General features: G+C 36.1%; 1 protein-coding gene and 1 pseudogene across 1 annotated transcript in view; both read left to right on the forward strand.

The window, feature by feature from the left end:
• LOC120365748 (26S proteasome regulatory subunit 4 pseudogene) overlaps nucleotides 1-12,384 on the forward strand; it is a 30,856-nt pseudogene extending 18,472 nt beyond the window's left edge.
• Nucleotides 1-13,752, forward strand: part of KLHL1 (kelch like family member 1) — a 402,761-nt gene that overhangs the window by 204,895 nt on the left and 184,114 nt on the right. The window lies entirely within an intron of this gene.

Genomic DNA, 13,752 nt, shown 5'->3' on the forward strand with positions numbered 1-13,752 from the left:
GAGAGATTCTACTTCAGAATATTACAATAGTTATTTACCATTTCGGAAATACTTGCAGCATCAGCATCAGTGCTGCTTGTGGTATTTGAGTTGTCAACCTAACGTTCATAGTTTTTGCTTTTATGCCCATGGTTCATCTATAAACAATGATATATTTATTTAAGACTCCTAAAGGTCAAATATTTTTAAAAAATTAAAATTGTGTTTTAGAGCTTTGCTCACAAACATAAGCCACCAATGGACCTATGTTACCAACCTATCAACTGATTCTTTGTTTGTTTTTAAATGAGGTAATAATTAAGGGAAAACTTTGTTAAGAACTAAGTGACACAAATTGCAAATGCATTTTATACTTCTGAGACTTAAAGGAAAGTTTGAAAATCATATACAGTATTACTAATGTGAAATAAATATTTTAATCAGAACAGCAAAAACTCATTTTTTTTTGCAGAATAGCATAGATGATTTCAAAATAGAGTAATAGAGTAATATTCCTAAAAACTGAGAAAGCTTGCTAATGTTACCTAAAATTCAAATTATATTTTTTCTATTCCATTGAGAGTTATACTCTCTTCAGTAGACTTGATAAGATGGAACAAGATGTCAAAAGTATGTGTAATAAATTCAGTCAAATGAAATTTCATTATAAGTGAAGAAAGTGTCATGTATGAAAGTCAAAATATAAATTTTTGTCTCTTTTGTTAGCATGCTATTCTAGGCCTGAAAGAATGAAGCTTTAAATAAACCCTATTTAAAAGAAATTATTATTCAAGATAAAATGAGAACAATAAAAACATAATCCTGATTATATTTTCTCTCATAATTAATAAGATAATTTCATAAAATTTAGAAAATCTAAAACGTAAGCAGAATTAAAGAAAACAACATATCGATACTAGCAATTTTAATATTAACTTGTATGTTCTAACTCTGTTTTCTTGGTTTACAAATATAGCTGACACCTTAATCAAGTGCGTCCTGAAGGATGCAAAAAAAACCACAGAGATTTTTCTTATAACTGCCCCTGTGAACCTATGCCTTTCCTTGCCCACTGAATAAAATCAAAGACAAAGATCATTATTTTTCTGATGAGTTTTAGATGAAAATTCCCCCAGGACACTTGAGTCACAGAAATTGCTTCACTTCTTTAATTAAAATGTCCAGTCTTACCTAATACTTACTAGGTGAATCCTCTGGAACCCCAGTGATTGCTTAATAAGTAGGTAGTTCTCGTGGGGTATTGAGAAGGAAAGAAAGTATACAGTGTATTTACCTACTAAAAATTCCCTATGTGAAGCCACTTAGCTAATCACCATTCTTTACTCAGTTATTTTAGTTCCTTGAGAGATTTTGAAACACTGGGTTAATTTAGGGGCATCAATTGATTAGCATGGTCACCGTGTTAAATGATCTCCTGGGTAGCTGTGATAATTTACAAAGAATCTTTCATGTGTAAATTTTCAAAACTTTGACTTATTTTATCCAGACTTCGATTCCAAGCCATTTATCAGCAACTATTTTAGACAAGGAGATAGTGTTTTGTGTGATCCTGAGCATAAACTTTTGTAGATTTCCTGAATTTTTAATATGCCCATTTAGAAAAGCTATTCAAAGCAGGAAAACATTATACCTCAATGTCCTCATCTGAAAAAAAGAGAATAATTATACTATTCTTCACTGAATTATGAGAATTAAATAATATATTTAATAGCTTAAATGAAAGCATGAAATCACAAGTTTATTATTGTTGCAACCATATAAAATCTTAGGCAGTGTGCAGGAATTCAAGGCTTTCTCAATAGGCTAGATCAACTGAATTTGGTCTTACCTTTTAGTATCCAGAATTTAATATAAATATCTATCATGGAGCTGATGATCAACAATTGATTTAATTCATGCAAAGGGGCAATTGTCATATTACTTTTCAGTATTAGTAATTATAAGGGATATGTAACTAGTGCCAGCATTTGGTCGATTTAGACTATAAACAGAAGAAAGAACCACCCCCAAGTTCAGTGCATACTCTTATTCACATAGGATTTTAACAAATTAGTTCAAAATAGAAGGTGTGATTTTAAATTTATAAAACTCAAACAGCACTACTATATTATCAGCATTATTACTCATATAAACATGTGGTCTTCATGCCACATTTTAAAAACCAACATGTAGATTGCATCACTTTCTATTGGACTGTGCAAAGCCATTTCTTGAAGATTTATGACAAACATAATCTATCCTAACCTTGGAATGGAACCAACCCAGATAATCACTTCTATGTTCTCTATGTGGTTTCAAGGTAGGAAGCAAATTGAATTTACTGAAAGCAGAAAGAATGTAAGCAAAGCAGTTTTCAATGCTCTCTTAATTTTCTCTTTCAGGGTAACCATGATATAGTTAGTTTTGCATTCTCTAGTTATTTTATTAAGGCACATTATTATTGCAAATAATGTAGTTACAGGAGTCAACAGAGATAAATTAACTACAAATTATTGGTAACAAAGAATTCAAGACAAAGAAATCATATTATGAGCATTGATTTAAAAACTCATTATAGTTCAACAGCATTTTATTTAAGCCATACTGAAAGACAACATGACTCAATGATTAAGTGTAAATTCTGAAGCCAGACTGCCTGGCTTTGAAGTCCTTCTCGTTCACATACTGTGTAAACTTGGATTATTTATTTAAATTGTCTGTGTTTGAGTTTTCACAAACGGCAAACATGAATGGCCATACAGATTTTGACTTTTTAAAGCAATTACTAGAATAACATGTATAAAAAGTGAGTTACTAATTATTATATAAATGTATATCTTTATATAGTGCCAGGACTAATGGGAACAAAATGCAAAAAGAATAATTTCAATTCAGTGTAAAGACTGTATTACTAGTCACCTTCAGCTCTTTCAGTTGGTAGAAAGTTTCCTTTGACAGGAGAAATGAGCACATTGGAGATTTATAAGGATATTGAAGAGGGATTTGCACAATAGAAATCTCAGTGAAATACACATACTTTTTTTAAATATTCATATTATATTATTCTCAAGGTGAGAATCTTTATAATGATAACTTCAGCTGTACCTAATAATACCCTGGTTGAGACTCACAAAACTTAAACAAGGTAATATTGTCAGGAATTCTACTTTCATATTTCTTTACTGCAGCCAAGTTTAAACTTCCAACTTTAATGCATTTTTTCTTATTAAATGGTAAATTATTTTCATGAATAATTTAATATTAATGAAAATATTAAATTTAATATTTTTAAATTAATTTTTTAATTCGAACACACTAAAATGATTTTAAAGATCATTTTAGTATGTTCGAATTAAAAAAATAAAAAATCTCTCTGATCTGCATATTAATGTAGTATATAGGTTAAATTTATTTTTCTGATCATTTCAAGTGTCTCTAAGTACATAGAGCATATAGTAAATATTTCTTCAAATGAACATAAAAAAATAAATATATCAAGAATGTGAACCAAGGTTCTCTGCAAAGGAATTGGCAAGAAAGATGTTATTCTGTTGAGCAGTTTGCACACAAGAAGACACAGCCTCTGGTATAAAAGGAAGGTGCTTTCCAGAGAAGAAAGAAAGGAGTTTAGATTTCATAGCAAAAGTTCTCACCCAGATTTCAATCAGGCTTATTTATGCAAATTAATAATTCAAACCTGCTAAGTGCTGACTAGCCAACACAGCTGGGTTCTGATTGGCTGGGGCAGATGAGCTCTGGTGGGTTGGCTTAAATGAGCTTTGATTGGTTGGTTTCCAAGCCTCAAACTATACATCTTTGTGAGATAGTTCTTTCAAAAGGCAAGTGGGGGTAGGGTGTGTTGTGGTTGCAGTTTATCTTGGCACCAGCACCAGGAACTGCTTTGGCTTGGTTACAGAAAGAGAGGTCCTGCGTTATTTTCACAACATCTTTGTGAAAACATAGAGTACATTACGACTCCCTCACCCAGCCATGTTTGCTTGCTTCTGTTTCAACTCACCTCAGTTAGCCACAGAGCCCACTGAGGATCCATCTATTTGAATGGATCCTCCATAATAGATCCTTTAATAAGACTTGTTGCTGTTAAAATGATAAGGCACAATATATTGGAAATACTTGACAAGCAATTGTACATACTTTTTCATTATTTATATAATGGAAAAGCTATGGTATTGAATTCTCTCTTTCAGTACTGTAGTTCTCCAAAGTTATTTTACTTCTTCGCTATTTACCCTTTAAAATATTACAATACGATTGTAAACAAATCAGTTGACTGAAAATGCTCTTCACATATACCATGATAAACCTATGTCCTTTCTCTCAGTTCTCATTGTCCTTGAGCTTTCTATATTTTGTTAACCTCTCTTTAAAATGTTCCTGTCGTTGCCTTCTCTGTCTCACAAGAATCTCCTTTTCTTCCTGTTCTAGGAGCAGCCCATGTTAGACAAACATAAAAGAAATGTAATACTCAACCTACTAGAAAGTCTTCAGATCATATCTGTTCAATACTTACCTTTCATGAATGTACATTTCTGGCTTCCTGTCAAATATTTCCAATATATTGTGCTTTATCATTCCAAAAGCAACAAATCTTATAAAAACTCATTGTGCTCTACAGTATGTTAACTCTCTCTTGAACTTTTTCATTACTGCAACAGATATTATCTATTTATTTTGCAACCACATTGCAAACTTGTATCAAAATGTAGGTCGGCATTTAAAAACGCTTGTACCTGAACCCATTCTTCTGTATATTTTGTTTTCTTTTGTCAAAAATATGTGATCTGTCTAACCCTGACCAGAGTCATCATTGTCACCCAAGCATATCATACATACTTCTGATGTTCAAATTGTCTGCAACTCTTCCTTCATTATTACCTTTAATTTAGCCACCAACTCATTCTTGGAAATTTATTTACCTACTCTAGCCCTTAGTACTATCCCAAAAAACAAAGTTAAGTGTAAAGGTGACATAGTTTAAAGTCCCTGTACAGTAAAATAAATATTAGTTACATTTATATTCTTGATAATGATTGAACATTTTCTTGTGTGGGTTTTCACTTTTTTTTTCTGTTTTCACAATTAATAATTAAAATATGAGAACCAACACAACATAATATAAATTAGCCAAAGAAGTCTTTGCATTTAACCAATGCTCTGTAAATGTTGTTTTCATTCTATTCTACCTATTTGCATGTACAGTGTCTTATAAACGTAAATATGACATACATGAGTTTCTTGTTTCTGTTTATGATAATAATTAGGTAAATAATTGATTCTTTCACAAAAGGAAAGGTGTGTGTTTTCCCCAGAACAGAACCAAAGACAAGGGCTAATGGAACAAGGCTTTTTTGTGGGATTTGCAGTCTCAGGACTACAAAATTGAGGGGAACAGGAAATGAGGACAGAAAGTAGGGAAATGAAATACAAGGTGGTATGTTTCTCAGCTATTCACAGATTAACAAGAAAATGGAGTTGGCAGTTTAAAAAGGACAGATGTCTTCTAAACAGGTCACATGGAACTACTGTGATGTGGAGCTGTCAATCAATATGATGAATGGAAAGGAATTAGCTGCCAAATCATCTTGTCTTCTTTTTCTCAGAGGTCAAAGTTTATCCCTCTGTACATTATGTCTGTCTCTTCCAAATTATGTTAACCAACTCTGTTTGGCTGGCTTGTATTCTAGATCATAGTATAATAAAACCCTTACTGTGTTCACCAGCAGAAACGCCCTCTTTGCTAAAACCCAAGATCTCTTGCTCAGCAAATCCTAAAGGAGTGGGAAAGCAAAGCATGCATTCACAAGTGGATTACTGGGAAGAGTGGTTAAAAAGACTAATCCTAAATCCACAGTTTGTTTTTCTTACGCATAAATTTTAACAACTGAGGATACATAATCAAATATCAGGTGCTGGTTCAATCCATATGCTGTATCTTGGAGAACCATGCAGCAACTATGCATTGACCTATAGTCAAAGCTAGTGTTTTATTTGAAGTTTCATGAGATATGTGGTGAGACCAGTGAACATTATGTTCATGAGCCTATTGTTGTCATAAAATACGTTCATTTTTCCAAGGAATTTTTTTAGGTATATGATACCAATGAATCAAAAATTTTCTAGACAACTGGATGATATTGAAGGGCATGGAGACAAACCCATATCCAGAGTATTTATCTATCCCAGGAAATGTAAATGTGTGCCCTGCTCCAAGGATAAAGGAGACCTACGTAGTTTACTTCCACCAGCTGGCTTATCTCTCCTAAAGAAGTGTGCCATATTAAGAATTAGCAATGTTATAGTAAGTTCAGACTTTGTGAGGGAAAGCTCATATTTTTAGGTCCATTCATAACTTCAGTTTTTGCTGTCATGGTCATCTGTTTGTGGACCTATTGTAGCAACTTTGGGATGGCTAAAGAGTGAAAATAGCTATTGTTCATAGTACAAATTATTCTGTCTACCCGATTATGGAGAGCCTCCTCTGTAATGGATACTCAAGAAAAACTCTTTGTGATCACTCCAGTATTATCATTATGTCATCCTAGACATACTTCCCAGTGATCGTCCTCTATTGTTCCTTTCTGGCTAGCAAAGCTATTTGCCAGTGCCTGGAAAGCTGTGTGTGTTCCTAACTTAGGCCATCTCACTCTTTCTTCATACAAAGTAGGTATGCAAGTGTACTGCTCACAGCTTTGCCTACAAAATGGATTTCCTTGAACAACTGTCATGAGTAGCATCAATATGCCATGCTAATGAACTTCTCACCTAGACCAAATTATCTCCTTTTTCACAGATGTGTTGTAAGGGGCCCTGTTTAAGACTGTAAGTTCGACGTGAAGAATAGCCATATACTTCTTACACAGAGGATGGCCTTACCACGTCAGTTTAGATGTGTAAAGCAGGATTTTATCACTCAGAGTAGCTGGTTTCTCTTCCCAACATTCTTATCCCCCATGTATACTTCCAGAACTAACTGATTTGCATGTCATATTGTGCAAACTTAAGAGAAGCTTGTACAACTACCTAGATTTGCTTGCTGTAGCTCTGTTAGAAACTGATAATCTGAAGAGCCATGCAGCAACTAGAGTTGAATCACATTTCTAAGTGCTTTTAAAATTCAAAGATATTCAATAAATATTTTCCTAATTTTTCATGGTTGGACATTGCTCTTTACTTAGAGAATGTCCACTGCTATGCTCCAGACTGGAAAACTATTGAAAAGTCTACAGATGCAGAAAATCCTTGAAAATCATAGAATTTATCTCTAAACTTCTGACATACATGTGTATAACTGGGTTATGTAGAGTAATTCCTAGTTCCTATTTGGTGAATCTAATTAGCATGGTGACAGTATCAATATAGTGGATGCCTGTGATGTTTTGTAGGATGTCAGGGCAATCAACATTTTGAAGACTGTATTAAATAAAAAAACAACAGCTCTGAGAAAGTGAAAGAGCTCTGTGAAACAATACTGTCATCTTTGTCTATTAAGACAAGCTGCTTTTATACTTCCCTGATAATTTTATGATAATAAACATTGAGAAGAAAGCATTTGTCAAATCAATCTTATGCCAAAGCCCCGGGTAACTATGAGGCTCTTCTCATTCCTAGGATTATCACCTGGGGGTTGTTCCATGCCTGGGGGGATATTTTCCTCCTCCATTCAGTCTTCCTGAGTTTGGTTTTTGTTTCTTTCTTTTTGTCACATCTAGAAACCCTTTGTAGATGAATCACAAAAAAAGTGTGATTTTTATTGCATTCATAATATCAGTTGCTGCAGACCAAATTCCTTCCGCTTAAGCAATGATCTTTATGGCAGACATTATGTAGGATGCCTCTGGCACCAAAGACTAAATGCAGCATTGGGCCACTTACAGTCAATGGTGAGTGTCCAGGCCTTGTGCACAAGCCACTTGTGACACTGGATAGAAAAAATTGTCTCACAGAGGAATTGGGCAATACGGATAGTTATTTTTTTTTATTCGTCAGGCCACTGATACTGTTTTAGAGAGGCAGTGGCAGTAGACGTTATTAGTTGGACAGGTTCACAGTTTGCCCCTCTAAGATATCCCTAATGTCAGCAATTCCATTCAGGGATTGGTGGTAAAGATGAGCAGAATTACATATAAATAATAGATATATACTAATAATATATTCAATAGTGGGGCCATAACGTTGAAGTTTATAGGGGTTCAGAACCCAGTGATGCCTGGGCCTGACAACATCTCAATGGTGGTGATCTCAGATCCAAAAACAAAAAGTAGTAGTTGTTTCCCTGCATCCTAGTGCCACGTGTTGCAAGTGTCAATGTCGCCTTGTACCACATAGCCAAAAAGTCCAAGAAGTACACTTCTTTTTACTTCTCTATTAAACCCTGATCTTGGCATGTGATCTCTGATCTCTGGGGAGCATAGGAACTCAGGAAAACACCTGGTCTTGGTTTGAAAACCCAGTCCTGAGGTCCGTGTCAAAGTTTGCAGGGCTCCACAATTCATCCTTAGGCTTACTCGAGGAAGAAACGGCATTTGTGTCAGTAACAGAGGCTATTGTGGAGCAGACCCTAGGGGGCCTCCTAGGCAGGAATTATTTGGTGTGGAGCACATTAATCTCCTCCTTGGAGATCTCATTATTAACCAAACTCAGAGATCTCTTGGGGAAGATCCTTGCCTGGGTTGATCAAGAGAGGGCACCCGTGATCGCTTTTATGCTGGACTTCCTACTGGTCAATCTTTGCTAATATGACCATGACTGCTTTTTCCATGGTGAGGAATTTGTCAGTTAAAACTTGGGTTAAGTTGAAGTTCTACTGACCTGAGTTCCTGAGGAGGTTTAACTGGACTCAGTAACCACAGGGTATGGTACAGATAAACCTAGAAATCTAAATCTGGTTAGTAATCTCATCATCTGCTATTCTTATCCTTTCTGTGTAGATCCAAAGGACTACAGGGTGGCCCACAGGACTGCTATTCCACTGCAAGACATGTTATTCAGTGGCAGCAGTGAACTCACCATGGGTGGGTCAAACCTGTTGTAACTCAAATAATCACCAGCTGAGGATGGTGAGGGTATCAGGTGTTCATGTCCTCTGACGGCCTGCCTTTCCCCTCCTCCATAGGCAGTCAACACACTCTGGAGGATGGGACTTTTAGTGACACACTTAGCAAGGCACCAATGTCTCTCGCTAAGTTTAACAATGTTTTCTCATTTATTGTGAAGACAAATTTAACCATGTTTCAAGGATGTATATAGGCTACTGGACAGATCAATCTCTAAGGGTTCTATATACTTTATCAATAAAGCCACAAGTCTCAACTACTTGTTGTATTGTAGAATGTCCATTTATGTCAAGGACTGACTTAGAGCTAACTGACAACATCATTTTATGCAATTCAGTGCTTGGGGTGTCCAAAAACAGGGGAACATGAGTAATAGCCAAGTAACTGCTTCAACAGCTTTTTAAGAGTCTTTTCATCAGATTTCTAATTTGAGTCACAGATTATCTTTGGCCAGGGGGTCAGGGGGACTAACTAAAGAGAGGGACCAAGGTTCCCCTGAAAATCAAAAGTTTTCTGCAAATAATATTTTTTATTTTTAATAATGTCTTGTTTGATTTTTAAATAAATTATCAGTGAGGTATCCTTTTGAGGACTTCAGTTGACTAGATAATATCACGAATATTATCAATATTATTCTGTTGATCAAATGACAAAATTTGTCTTCACATATCTTCAATTCATAAAAAGCCTTCAAAAATATTTCATTTTTTTTAGGGTAAAGCCATCCCTTTTCATCTTTGTATTTACGTTCTATAGTAGAGTAGTTAGCATATATGATAGATTTTAATTGAATGACTAAATCATTTTCTTGAATGACTGTGGGTTATGCTTCATCCATCAGCTTCATGAACTAAGTTTGTCTTAATAAGCATGAAATATTGTGAGCAGACACATTGTGGTGTATAAAATTCTGAAGATTCTCCAATCTGCCAAGATGTCCTGATTATTCAAATACTTATCTAGCTATTACTGCGAAGGTACTTTGCAGGCAAAAGTTAATTAGAATGGCTAGTTAACCAATATTAAGATAGAGTAAATATCCAGGATTAGTCAAGTGTAGTAACGTGGGTCTCTAAAAGCAGAAGAGGAAGCCAGAAGAGCCAATCACAGATATGGGACAGTAAGAAAGGAGAGAAGCAGCAGAAGAGGAGGAAAGAGAGATTCCAAGCATGACAAAAATTAAACTTGACATTGCTGTGTGTAAAGGTGGAGGAAGGAGGGCAAACCAACCAATGCGAGAAAGGTCTAAAAGCTGAGTGACCTCCAGCCAGCGAGAAAATGGGGACCTCAGTACTATACTCACATAGACGCATATTCTACCAACAACGTGAATGAACTGGAAAACAGATTTTTCCTGGCTGGGCATGATGGCTTGTGACTGTAATAATACCAGCACTTTGGTAGGCCAAGGTGGGTAGTTCACCTGAGGTTATGAGTTCAAGACCAGCTTGGTTCACCTGGCGAAACCCCATCTCTACTACAAATACAATATTAAGCCAGGCATGATGACATGCACGTGTAGTCTCAGGTACTATGGAAGCTGAGGCAGGAGAATCACTTGAACCTGGGAGATGGTGGTTGCAGTGAGCCGAGACCATGCCACTGCAAACTTCAACTTGGGTGACAGAGCAAGAGCTTGTCTCAAAAACAAAAACAAAAACAGATTATTCCCACAGATTCCAAAAATGAAGGAAACTTGCCAACACCTTGATTTTCACCTGGTAAAACCAGAAGCAGAAAACTATCTGAGCTACACTCTGCTCGGACTTTGGACCTCCAGAACTTCAATGTAATAAATAGGTATTTTTTAAAGCTACACAATTTATGGTGATTTGTTACAGCAGCAATAGGAAACTAATATACAAATCAACTCATTTATATTGAAAAATCAGAAAAATGCCAAAGTTATTTAATGGCTCTGTTAAATGTGCAAACAGGTTGGGTTTCTGTGATGGAGGCACATGGGAGCGACAGCTTGAGAGGCCAAGGAAAGAAGGGTCAAAGTCAGAGTGGTGGTCATGATCCTGGAGGAGGCAAGAATCATAACACAGACAAGAAAGAGAATTATGAACCTCTTGTACCAATGAGAGTGGGGGGAAAAAAAAGAAAGGGACCAGGTGCTACCGACAAACTGCCACTGGTGTCACCTCATATTCAGTGCCTGTTAAAATTATTGAAGTTAGGATTAAAGACTATCTTCTCATAGAGGAAGAATTCATTAGCTATAAAGAACAAATGAAGCCATTAGAAGAAAAGCAAGAAGAGGAAAGATTGAAAGTGGGTGATCTGAGGGAGACTCTGACATCAGTAGGACCCTTGGAAGAGATCATGGATGACAATCACATCACCGCATCTACATTTGTGAGCTCAGAACACTACCTCAGCATTCTGTCATTTGTAGATAAGGATCTGCTGAAACCAAGCTGACTGGTTCTGCTCAGCCACAAAATACATGCCATGATAGAGGTGCTATTTAGGGTGATGAAGGTGGAAAAGGTCCCCAAGGAGACCTGTGCTAATATAGGGGATTGGCCAACCAAATCCGGGAAATTAAGGAATTTATGAAGCTTCCTCTCACACATCCTGAATATTATGAAGTACAAAGTCCCCTAAGGGGATCATTCTCTATGGCCCACCTGACACAGTGAAAACCTTGTCAACCAAATTGTTACAAGCCAAACCTCAGCCACTTTCTTGAGATTGATTGCCTTTGAACTTTTTCAGAAGTACTGAGGTGTTGGCCCAATTTCATATGGGAATTGTTTCATGTCACTGAAGAACATGCACCTTACATTGTGTTTATACATGAAATTGATGCCATTAGGACAAAAAGATATGACTCAAATTCTGGTGGTAAGAGATAATTTCAGCCAATAATGTTGGAACTGTTGAACCAGTTGGATGGATTTGGTTGATGGGGAGATATAAAATTTATTATGGCCACAAACCAAGTAGACACTTTTGAGCTAGCACTTATTAGAGCAGATCGTATTGACAAGAAATTTGATTTCCCACGATCTCATGAAAGACCAAGAAGCACATCATTCAGATTCACACAAGCAGGATGATGCTGGCCAATGACATAACCCTGTATGACTCCATCATGGCTAAAGATGACCTCTCTTGTCAACATACACTTTCTTACAGATCAAAGTAGATTTTTCCAACCAGTTTCCTGAAAGATATTCTAGAGTGGGAAAAACAGACATGAAGGCAATCTGAACAGAAGTTGGTCTGGTGGCCATAAGAGAACATAGGATAAAAGTAACACAATGACTTCAAAAAAATCTAAATAAATGTTCTTTATAAAAAACAGGAAGGCACCCCTTAGGTATTCTTATCTCTCATATACTACAGTTGGCATCAGGAAAACAGTTGGGAGATTTCCTAAACCTTAAAAGGGGTAAGGCTGGGAGAGTTGCCCAAAGGAATCTATATTCCAGTTGATTTTTATTAGCAAACATCCTCTGTGTCTTTTGGAGCGTGATGTAAGATGACCATTGGGCAGCCTTTGTTGGTCCCTATGCTCCAACACTGTATTTCCCAAAAACGTGTGCTCTTTCACGCTCAACAAATACCTATAAATACGTAAGTAAATAAGTGTATATTTGTAGTATTTGAAGAAATAATAAATAGCCATTTTCACAATTCAAACCTTCCAGGATGAAAATGTGAGATATTGAGACCAGGTTCTGGGGTGTGGGGGAGGCTCAGCATCCCTGCTAGGATGTGTTCTTCCAAACCCTTGGTCCCTTACTCACCCAAGAATGGGATGGAGGACCCCACCAGATGTGGTGGCTTGGTTAAGTAAATATCAGACCCCAAAGAGTTTTTGCAGATGGTGATTTATTTAGGCAGAGAGAGAAAGAGGAGAAAGAAATAGAGAGCAGCTCCCACAAGGTTGTGGAAGAAGATCTAGTAATGGAGTCTGCCCAGATGTGGGAGAAGGCGACTTTTAACCTGGGAGCTATTCCTACCCTATTCAAATTTTCTGTCCTATGAAAGGAGTTCCTTTAAACCTACCGCTAGAATAACTGATCTTTGATTTTTTTTCCCTGAGTGCGCGAAAGTTGAACAAAGACCTCTAGTCTTCCGGATGGAGATGTGGGTGGAGGTATGGCGCTGGAAGTTCTTGCCTTTGAAACTACACCTCCTTGTGACCCAGGAAGAGAATAGATTCCCTCAGTATGAACTTCAGTCCTTGTTTCTTTTTCCTGCATCTTAGTTACAAAACATTTTAATGCTCTATGCACTTATGTTTGGTGCCAACTTTCATATTTCCTGCATCATATGTAGCAATACCTGTTGTAATATAGCTAGTGCTTCTTTTGTTTGCTAGAGATACATTAATGGCAGGTACTACATTATTATTTGACAAACTTTCTTGAGACATATTGCTTATAAATTTGTGTAGCTACCAAGAGGATTATCCCATTTTATTTCAATTATTGTTTTATAAAGCAGAGTATATTCTTTCATTAGTTTCCCTTTTAGGGTTTTGTTGGTGTTAATTTTTAGAGTTTGTTTTTCGTTTCCACCTAAATTTCTTTGACAGTTATTATAATTATTTCTACTGTTAAGCTTCAAAATAGATTAATATAAGAGAATATATGATGCTATGATTTTTTTTAATGTTGGTTTTAAGCAACTAGTAAATTATTCAGCCCAGAAGGGAAATGATCTAAAACCTTTTATTAAG

The sequence above is a fragment of the Saimiri boliviensis genome, chromosome 16 (assembly GCF_048565385.1).
Source record: "Saimiri boliviensis isolate mSaiBol1 chromosome 16, mSaiBol1.pri, whole genome shotgun sequence".
Lineage (NCBI taxonomy): Eukaryota > Metazoa > Chordata > Mammalia > Primates > Cebidae > Saimiri > Saimiri boliviensis.